This window comes from Tupaia chinensis, unplaced genomic scaffold (genome assembly GCF_000334495.1).
Source record: "Tupaia chinensis unplaced genomic scaffold, TupChi_1.0 Scaffold139593_1, whole genome shotgun sequence".
NCBI lineage: Eukaryota > Metazoa > Chordata > Mammalia > Scandentia > Tupaiidae > Tupaia > Tupaia belangeri.
Window position 1 is genome coordinate 302728 of NW_006199476.1, and position 11084 is coordinate 313811.

An 11084-nucleotide genomic window follows, 5' to 3' on the forward strand; every position below is an offset into this window, starting at 1 on the left:
GAGAACCTGCTGCTGTGCTGACCATACTCTGCCGGACACGGTGTCATTGAGGGTGTACAAAGATGACTCCAGAAGTTCTGGGATTGGGTGATCCAGTTCAAGCTGAGCACGGAGTCGCTTTGTTATATTTTGATCAGTGAGAAAAAAGAGGACATCCAGTCATAGCCAAGTTATAGGAGTCTTTATTACCAGTGACTATGGGAGCTCTCCTGTCTCTGAAAGACCCGGCAGCCGCAAGTGTAGGGAGAAGGGTACTTGTAAAAACAAAAAGCACATTGAAGAAGGTTCCATATGGCTCCAGTAAACTAGATATTTCAGGGAATGAAGATTTTTCTACTGATAATTCAGCCTCCAATGAACAAGCTAGCAGCAGAAGCGGCCGGGCCTTCAGAAGAAGGTTCCACATGGTTCCAGAGAACTAGATATTTCAGGGAATGAAGATTTTCTACTGATAACTCAGCCTCCAGCAAATGAGCTAATGACTGAACTTCAAGAATTTGAAAGAAACACACCGTCCATCAGATGACAAGAAATCACCAACGGATCATGAGAAATATGGGAAAACGAGAAAATACCTCTCCTCCAAGGGATAAGAGTAACTCTTCTTCATCCACAAGCAGTTTGGTGAAAATCATAGAAATGTCTGATAAGGAATTTAGAGCACTTATAATGTCAAAACTAACAGAGATGGAAGAGAAGAGAGATAATGAATTGCTAAAGAGAAAGGAGAAAGAAGTTGAGTTCTAGGTGATGAGGAAATTCTTGCAAGATCTAAAAGAGGAATTACACACTTTACAAAAGACTCAAAAGGAACTGCTAGAGATGAATTTTATAATACAAGAAGTCAAAATCTCCCATGAAAGTATTAAAAGCAGACTAGATCATTCAGAAAATAGAATCTCAGATGTAGAAGAGAAAATGGCTGGCCTAGAAATATCCACCACGAAGACTGAGAAAATGGCCAAAAAATTTGAGAATAATATTGAGAAGTACTGGATACCATCAAACATCCAAATATCTGGATAATTGGTCTTCCAGAACGTCTTCCATAAGGGCATTGATAATCTATTCCATGAAATTCTGCAAGAAAACTTTCCAAACCTAGAGAGGCATTTGAAGATCCAGTCCCAGGAAATACAAAGGATCCCAAATAGAATAAACCCAAGAAGATCTTCTCCAAGACACATTATAGCCAGGTTGACCAAAACCACAGACAAAGACAAGATACTAAGATTGGCAAGAGAAAAACATCAAGTTTCCTACAAAGGGCATCCCATCAGGCTTAGAGCAGATCTCTCATCAGAAATAATGCAAGTGAGGAGAGAATGGGAAAATATAATCAAAGTGTTAAGAGAGAAGCAATTTCAGCCAAGTATATTGTACCCAGCAAGATTATCTTTCAGATGGTAAGAAAAGATAAGAACATTCTCAGATAAACAAAACCTGAAAGAATTTACCAGCACCAGACCAGATCTCCAAGAAGTTCTTAAGGGTGTGCTGTATCAGGAAAATTAAACACAGACACACAGAAATAAGAGTCCAAAAACTAAGAAAGTGGCCAACTTAATCATAGGAATGTGGGTGGAAAGGGAATGAAGGACAATTGTGGACACCGGAGGTGGTGTGAGAGGAGGTTGGGAAGGAGCACAGGGTCAGAAAGAGGGGTGGAAATAATTCTAGGAACTAGAAATGGAAAATTTTTTGTAATGTGCATGATTGAGTCACTATGCAGTGTGTACTGGATTGCATTTTGTGTGCTGTGATGATGCTTAGGGAAGGAGTGTAAATTGAGTTACAAAAAAAAAAGTTTCAGAAAAATAATATGTCTATTCAATGACTGCAGTAGGATATGTAGCCCCAGCTAGGTGCTACTTTATAGGATGCATGAAGTTAGACTCGTGGTCATGGAAATGTGTGTGTCACCGGTGTTTGCTATGAGGGTATTTGGATTTATTAGGGTCTTTGTTGATTCAATAAAATGTATGTGGTTGTGGGGGACAGTATAGAAAGCAAACATAGATACCAGAGACAGTGTGGGAGGAGAGTGGGAGAGCCAGAGGTTAAGAGATAGGGAATCAAGGATGGGGTGGGGAGAAGCAAAACATACAGGAAACAAGAAATGGAAGATTATTTGCTGACAATAACATGTTTGTTGATGTGCTTGAGACAATATACAGTGTACTCTGGATGGAAAATCTCATTTTGTATGCTGTAATAATGTACAGTGAATGAATGCAAATAAATAAATTAAAATTTAAAAATTTCTGCATGAAAAACACACAGCACTTATTGTAAATTGACAGCGCTCGAAATGCAAAAATATTTTCTCAACCTATGCTTCACACAATGGACTTACAACCAGAAATGAACAGGAAGCTAAAGCAGGTTACCCCCCAAAAAATGATCACTCCAATTAAAACTTGGGAGAATAAAGTGAAGAAATAACTCTCTAATAAAGATATACAAATAGCCAAAATCATATTAAAAAAACACAAAATCCCTCATAGTTAGGGAGATTCAGCTCAGAACCACAATGAGATACCACCTAACACTACTTAGAATGACTACTATTAAAGAGACAAAAAATTATAAGATCTGGCAGGGCAGGTGGTAAAAGAACTCTTCTAAACTCCTGGTGAAAATACGTATTTGTCCAGCCCATGTGGAGAACAACACGAAGTTTCCTCAAAGACCTACAACCAGAAATACTATATAATCCAGCAGTCTCACTCCTAGGTATCTATGCAAAGGATAGAATAATGCTTAGTCACAAAATTGCATGTACATCTATGTTTACTGTGGCCTTATTCACTATTGTTAAGACATACAATTAACAAAAATATTCATGAACAGAAGAATGAATTGAAAAAAAAAATATGACACATATAAAATATGGAATACTACTCAACCATAAAAATCTACATGATGCTGGCTTTGACAGAAAGTGGATCAATGTGGAATATTTACAGCTGAGTGAAGCAAGCCAGGCTATAAAGGAGAATCACTGTATGTCTCCACTTAATATATACTGATTGTCAGCACTCTATATCCTAAATTGAAAGGTTAGAAGACATAGAAATATAGAAAACTGTTCTAGATACCAGATACAGTGTGGGAAGAGAATGGGAGAAGTAGGAGAGTCTCAGGAAAGAATCTAAGGAGAAAATTTGAAGGTAAGACATTCATGGGAGAAAGAAACTATTACTTGTGGATGTTGATGTAAAAAACCGATTTATTTTATAACATTCAGTTTACAAGTTAAGTGATTTTTGTGACTGAATGTATAAAATCAATTCAAATATTTTTAAAAGACTCATGCCTACTGACAACTTAAGATTATTGCAGCAAATATTTGAAAATCATATATCTGATAAGTGGTTGATATCTGGAATATATAATGAATGCTCATAATGTAACAACAATAAAAATAACTTTAATATTAAAAATTTCTTTCTTTTTTTTTACCTTTTCTTTTTGGAGAGTTTTTTTTTTTAATAGGCTAGAGGTCACACTTCTAATTCCTTGTGACAAATGTGGTCTTTGGAATAGTACTCAGCCATTAATAAAATGAGATCTTGCCAGAAAAACAGAGAGAGACACAGAGACAGAAAGTAAAAATAATTCCTCAGAGAGAATAATTATGCCACAACCCCTTATCTTCCATTCTCCTATAAGGTTCTTGGCCATGCATGCAAACATGCCTGTTGGGAGTTTAAGCCACTGGATCTGGGATTCAAACCATGGTCGACTACATGGGAGTCCAGCAACATAGCCATTACACCAAATTCTGATCCCAATATTAAAAAGTGTTCAAATTCTTCACCTATAAGAAAGATCCACAAGCACAGGTGAAAGCTCAGCATTCAGGCAAAGACATTCAATAGTATGGTAGATCTCATTTTGTTAAATTTTCATAGTTCTCTCTAGTAATACAAATAACACCTAACCAGTCCCAAAATACAGTTGCTACCTTAAAACCTGCCTGCCCACAGGTCTTTTGGATGTATCTCTTTTCTAAAATACTTCCTTTTTAAATACTGCCCTATTTCTCATTTGGGTTTTCAAATCCCAAGACACAAATAATTGAGGTGATTTTGCTGAAGTAAACCCTCCTGCCACTCACTGCATGCTGGGTGGGGGACTTGGGTGATGAGTTCAGGTCAGAGATTGCTATTGCCCAAAACCATGGCATCTAAAGAAATGCGTCTGGAATAAAACAATCAAATTAAAGAAATGCATCTGGAATAAAACAATCAAATTATGTATGTAGCCTATTCTTTGTATCCCACATTGAACATTACATTGTGCTCTTCACAGCATCTTCGTAGACTTTTATAATTCTTGCTCTTTTTTCATATATTGGGAATTTTAGATAATATCTCTCACTTTTCAAATTTTAGCAACTTATTTCTTTTAATTTACATTTAATCACTTCATATCTTTACATTATACAACATTGTTTTTTCCTTGAAGACTAAAGTGCATGTTATTCAAGCCAAAGACATTACTATGTACATTATAATCCCCAAATAACTTTTCATTTTTTTGTCAATTAAGTGTATTTTCTACTCCTGTTCCCCTCCATTTCCAACTCTTGTATTATCCCTATCCTTACTATCTCTAGTATCTGCACTTGCCCTCCATTCTTCTATAACTTCGAAAATTTTTGTTTCTGCTATAGAATGTAGATATTTTGTGTACAGTATGTGGGGACATACAGACTGTATTCTTATTCTAGCTTGCTTTGTCTAGCATTAAGTCTTGCATGTCCATTCACTTCATATCAAATGTCAAGATCTCATTTTATTAATGGCTGAGTACTATTCCAAAGACCACATTTGTCACAAGGAATTAGAAGTGTGACCTCTAGCTAGAAAGTCAAGGTTCTTTGCATTTTCTCCCTCACTCTTTATTAACAGAACTCTGGACCTCCTTTGCCTTTCAAAGTGTACAATTTCTTGTAGTTTGGCCTTTGTTACAGAAATAGTCTGTATGATTCCCATGAGTATGTTATATGCTAAATGTCTGTGTAACATTCCCTTTACTAGTATATATCTGTGTTAATAGTTTTTTGGTAAACCTAAGCATAATTTTTGACGTTTTTAGTCTTCTACTCTTGTCTATCTTTGGGAATAATCTGGATTTTGTTTTATTATTTTAATAAGACTTGATTTAAATTTTATCTTATATTCAGATAATGATAAAATGTGTTTGTACATGCGTATTTTCACAAATATGTGTGTAGCTATTTAGCCTAATCTTTAGAATACGTGGGAAAGTTAAACTACATTCAGAAAGTAAAAAAACCTTCATTGAGGCCATAATAGATAGCTTGCTGTTTGCCTAATAAAAACTGATAAATTTAAATATTCGTTATATATTTTTAATTTCTATTTCTTTTATATTCAATCACATTACTTAGCTTAAGTGAACATTCCAATATATGAACATTTCTTGTTAGTCTAGTACAACATACTAGAACAATATCTTTAAAAGATAATCATCTATTTAATTGCCCCATAAATGCCTTGCTTTTCTATTTTTCTTCTTTTTTTTGGAAAGGTTTTTCACCATAGGGCACGTACGCTTGCCAAATAGACAGAGAGAGACATAGAGACAGAAAGCGAGAAATCACCCCCCCCAGGGGGGATGGTCACACCACAATTCCTTCTCCTCCATTCTCCTCTTGGGATCTTTGGCACGCATGCACATGTGCCTGGTGTGAGTTTAAACCCACTGGGTCCAGGACGCAAACCGCAGTCAACTACATGGAAGTCCAGCGACATAGACATTATGTCAACTGCTGGTTCCCTCTATTTTTCTTCTTAATATCCTTCCTCTGAGGCTACTCCTTCATCTGCCCTTTTTCTACACTATATTCAGTATTTACAACAATTTACTTAGTTTCTATAACCTTTAGTCATTTAGTTTCAGAAAAAGAGTTCAAATACTCGGTATATATTAAGTGGAGACATAACAGTATCTCTCCATCATTGCCTGGCTTCTTTCATTCATCAGTAAATCTGAACTTCACTCAGAAGCCAGGAAGCCAGGATCTCGCTTTTATCAGTGTTTATATTTTTATTATTATTATATTTTTATATAACTGAGTCATATTCCATAAACTTTATGTGCCAAAGTTTTTAATCCATTCATTTGTTTGTGAGCATTTGGGTTGGTTCCATGTCTTAGCAATTGTGAATGAGGCTGCAATAATCATGGATGTGTGAGCACATTTCTCGTTAAAGATTTTTCTTTCCTTTGGGTAGATACCAAGAAATGGGATCGCTGGATCATATAGTAATTCTATTTGAAGAACTGTGACAAATCTCAAAATTGTTCTCCAGAATGGCTAGACCTATTTACATTCCCACCAGCAGTGTAGGAGAGTTCTCCTTTCACCACACTTCCACCAGCACTTATCATTTTCTGGTTTTTTGTTTTTGTTTTTGTTTTTAAATCTTAGTCAGAATAACTAGGGTTAGGTGGTATCTCATTGTGGTTTTATGTACATCTCCCTTACAATGAGGGATAATAAGGCTTTTTTTTTCATATGCCTTTTGGCTATTTACATGTCTTTACTAGAATGTGTGTGTGTGTGTGTGTGTGTGTGTGTGTGTGTGTGTGTGTTTCCCACTCATTTTCCCATCTTTTAATTGGGTTAATCACCTTTTTTGGGAGAACAGGTCCTTGAGTTCCCTGTGTATTCCGGTGATCAATCCCTTAGCCAATGCATGGTTTACAAAAACTATTTTCTCATTCTGAGTTCTGTGGATCCACACTAATTACTGTGTCTTTTGACATGCAGACTTCTTAATCTGATGTAATCTCACTTGTCTATTTTTGGGGTTATTGATTGTAATTGAACCTTTGTAGACAACTCAGCCTAATTACTAACTGATATACAGTGGCCAAATTTTTTGAATCCTCTGTTTATCTCTTGGATTTTTTTCACAGTCATATTTCAGTTGATTGAATTCTTATTATTGACTCTCTGATACATGCAATTAGTTCTACATGACTTATCCTTGTCTGAGTTTTTCTCTCATGTCTGGAACTGTACACCTTTTTTTTTTTTTTAAATTTTACTCAGTGATCGTTTGACTTTTAAGTGACCAAGAGTTACACTGATAGTGGACATTTAATATTTGGTTTTATGGACAGTCCCAGAAGTGTGCGGCAGGGGTGGCATGGGGACGATGTGTGGTCCTGACCTTCTCTCCAGATGCTGAGGTACCTGTATTCTTGGCATAGGCCCATACTCAGCTGTAGATGCAGTAGGCTGTGCCTTCTGAAGCAATATCTGTTTACAATGAAGTTACAATCTCCATAATTCCAATCTCTCTTCACAGAAGGATTGAAGAAGGTGTTCCAGCGAGTCTCCCGGTTGGGACTACTGTTGGTGGTTGCCCCTGCCCCTAGCTGTATCTAAAGCCTGCCTCTCGAGAGAGAGTCTTGAGAGGAAAACCTGTTGTATGGCTATAGTAGTGAGTGCTTGGGAGTGCCAAATCAGGAAGCTACAAACATACATCGAGTTATGTGACTCCCTCAACTTGTCACTTTGTCCGAACGGGAGTTGGTATTCCTCTGTTTATTAATAAAATTGCACTGTGTTCCTTTGTTTTCCTTCACGGTTAAATCTTCATTGGCGTGCACGCCTGTTTGCCTTGTCGATGTGTGGTCCTGACCTTCTCTCCAGATGCTGAGGTACCTGTATTCTTGGCATAGGCCCATACTCAGCTGTAGATGCAGTAGGCTGTGCCTTCTGAAGCAATATCTGTTTACAATGAAGTTATAATCTCCAGGATTCCAGTCTCTCTTCACAGAAGGATTGAAGAACCTGACAGAATTATCTGTCAAAGAGAACCATGAATTAAGAATAGCAGGAGGAGCAGTGAGGGATTTATTAAATGGAGTGAAGCCTCAGGATGTGGATTTTGCTACCACTGCTACCCCTACGCAGATGAAGGAGATGTTTCAGGCAGCTGGGATTTGGATGATCAACAACAAAGGAGAAAAACATGGAACGATCACTGCCAGGCTTCACGAAGAAAATTTTGAAATTACTACGCTGCAGATTGATGTTGTTACTGATGGAAGACATGCCGAGGTAGAATTCACAACTGACTGGCAGAAAGATGCTGAACGCAGAGATCTCACTATAAATTCTATGTTCCTAGGTTTTGATGGTACCTTATTTGACTACTTTAATGGTTATGAAGATTTAAAAAATAAGAAAGTTAGATTTCTTGGACATGCTAAACAGAGAATACAAGAATATCTCCGAATTTTAAGATACTTCAGGTTTTATGGGAGAATTGTAGATAAACCTGGTGACCATGATCCTGAGACTTTGGAAGCAATTGCAGAAAACGCAAAAGGCTTGGCTGGAATATCAGGAGAGAGGATTTGGGTGGAACTGAAAAAAATTCTTGTTGGTAACCATGTAAATCATTTGATTCACCTTATCTATGACCTTGATGTGGCTCCTTATATAGGTTTACCTGCTAATGCAAGTTTTGTAGAATTTAACAAAGTCAGTAAAAATGTTGAAAGTTTTTCACCAAAGCCAATGACTCTTTTGGCGTCATTATTTAAAGTACAGGATGATGTCACAAAATTGGATTTGAGGTTGAAGATTTCAAAAGAAGAGAAAAACCTTGGTTTATTTTTGGTTAAAAATAGGAAAGATTTAATCAAAGCCACAGACAGTTCCGAACCATTGAAGCCTTATCAAGACTTCATTATAGATTCTAGGGAACCAGATGCAACTCTTCGAGTATGTGAACTGCTCAAGTACCAGGGAGAACACTGTCTTCTGAAGGACATGCAGCAGCAGTCTGTTCCTCCATTTCCTGTGAACAACCATGACATTAGAAAAGTGGGCATTTCTTCAGGAAAAGAAATCAGGGCTCTATTACAACAGTTGTGAGAACAGTGGAAGAAAAGTAGTTAACCAGATGGAAAAAGATGAGCTCCTTAGTTACATCAAGAAACCGTAAACTGCTGAGAGCTGGCTATTATACAGAACAGTTTTTGGTAAGACTAGCTTTTTTCCTCCTTTCTTTTAGTGAGACTTAAGAAACTCCAGATGAATAAAAGCCAGTTTACAAGGACTTTAGAATGAAAAAATTGTATTTCAGGCACTGAAATCTCCCTTTCAAGAAAAGTATAGACTTTTAAAAAATTTTAGGGCAGTGGAAGTTGTTTATTGTCTATGATCAAATAATGGAATTACTTTGTACAATGTTTAAGCCTCAGTTCTCCTCTAAATTCCAAAATAAACTTGTACCTGAAAAGAAAATAATTGATGCATGTGAATAAATTCCAAGTTACCAGTTTGTCCTGGGTAGCTGGCATTCACACAGACATGATTTTGATCTGTGTCATGATTTTCTTAAGTGTGCATGCAAAGCCTGGAAAGTTACAGGATTAAGGGTTACTCTTGAGCTTCTTATTTTCATAGAACATTTCCTTTGGAAAACATTTCCTTTGGCATTGAAAGGTAAATGCATTTATGGAGTAGTTGCCACATATATTGATAATACTCTTCTGCAACATAAATGTTAACTTCTTGTTTACATTACTATAATTACTGTATGTTTACTCTTTAAAAATTTGAACCTTAAATGTGTTCATTAGGTAAGTAGATGTATAACAATAGCATTGTGGATTTCAGCTGCTATATCCTGACATTTTCCTTCCTATGTAGCCAGCCCTAGCATCTTTGTATTCTATGGGCAAGTATCAGTTTTGGTCAAGTATCAGTTTTGCAAAATATATTTGTGAAAGCCCAACTAAAAAAAAAAATTGGTTTTATGCTGATTGCTGTATAAAATTGGCTTTCTTTACTTTTTTCTTCATGCTTCTACTAGAAAAAAGTTTTACTATGTGATTCAGTCAGACAAACTGACAATAAATATCAATTTGCTACAAGGAGAAGTAACAGCCTAAATTGTTGAAAGGATTCATTTAGCCAAACCTGCATACTTAGTAAAATAGTACAATAATTTTCTACAGTTTTATGTTCCTTTGGTATCCATTTTGATCAATTTTTTTTTTTGTGAAAGTGACAGTTTCCTCGTATGCCATGTCTTGAATTTGATAGAATAATTTAGCTATAGGTGCAAATGAACTAACTTCTTCCAAGTACAGTGATGCAATTTGAATCATATTAGTTTTCAAACTAATGAGTTTTATAGTCTCTTAGGTAAAACTCTAAAATAAAAGCTAGAATTCTTTGACCGTATTATATGTGAATAAACATACTTGTTGTTTGTTGTGTTAATGTGTATGTTTGTCTGTTTGTGGTAACAAATTGATTTCAGTGCATGCTCATAATTTAGAATAGGCTCAAATGTTATTCACATTTATGTGACTTTATTACAATCTTTGATGAAGCTGATTTTAAACTGTTAAATATAAATTAAAATGACTTCAGAAATGTTACCATGTGAATCAAGGACCCAAATGATGTTTGTCCTAAATGACCATTTTGGATGCCACATAGACTGTTATGATTCAGAGAAACTTGGGAAACATTTGAGAAATCTCTTGTGTATTGAAATTTAGTCTTCAGATAAGATAAAAATAGCTGATATAAGGCACATTTTGTTTGGTTTTACTTTAAGGGAAAATAAGTAGCTTAAATAAATAGCTTAAATATTTTTACAACTAACTAAAGAAAATGATTAAAATCAAATAATAGAATGTAAATGGAGTAAAAGTTTGTAATTTAACTTGTCACCACTTGTACATTTTTCAGAAAAGTTTAAATTTAAAGGCATGATACACTACATTAAGTAATAATGAAATGCCTGAGTTATATCTAATCTTTAGAGGAGTAATTGTTTTGTTTGTTTGTTTGTTTGTTTGTTTTGGAGAGGTTCTTTTTGCTATAGGGCACGTGCGCTCGCCAGACAGACAGAGCGAGACAGAGAGATAGAAAGTGAGAAATCACCCCCCAGGGGGGATGGCCACGCCGCAATCCCTTCTCTTCTATTCTCCTCTCGGGATCTTGGGCACATACACACACATGCCTGGCATGAGATTAAGCCTCTGGGTCCAGGACTCGAACCACAGTC

The 11084-nt window shown here is 36.1% G+C and overlaps 1 pseudogene; it reads left to right on the forward strand.

Moving 5' to 3' along the window:
* Nucleotides 1-7672: 7672 nt before the first annotated feature.
* On the forward strand, nt 7673-9002 carry LOC102478972 (CCA tRNA nucleotidyltransferase 1, mitochondrial pseudogene; annotated as a pseudogene).
* Nucleotides 9003-11084: the final 2082 nt, after the last annotated feature.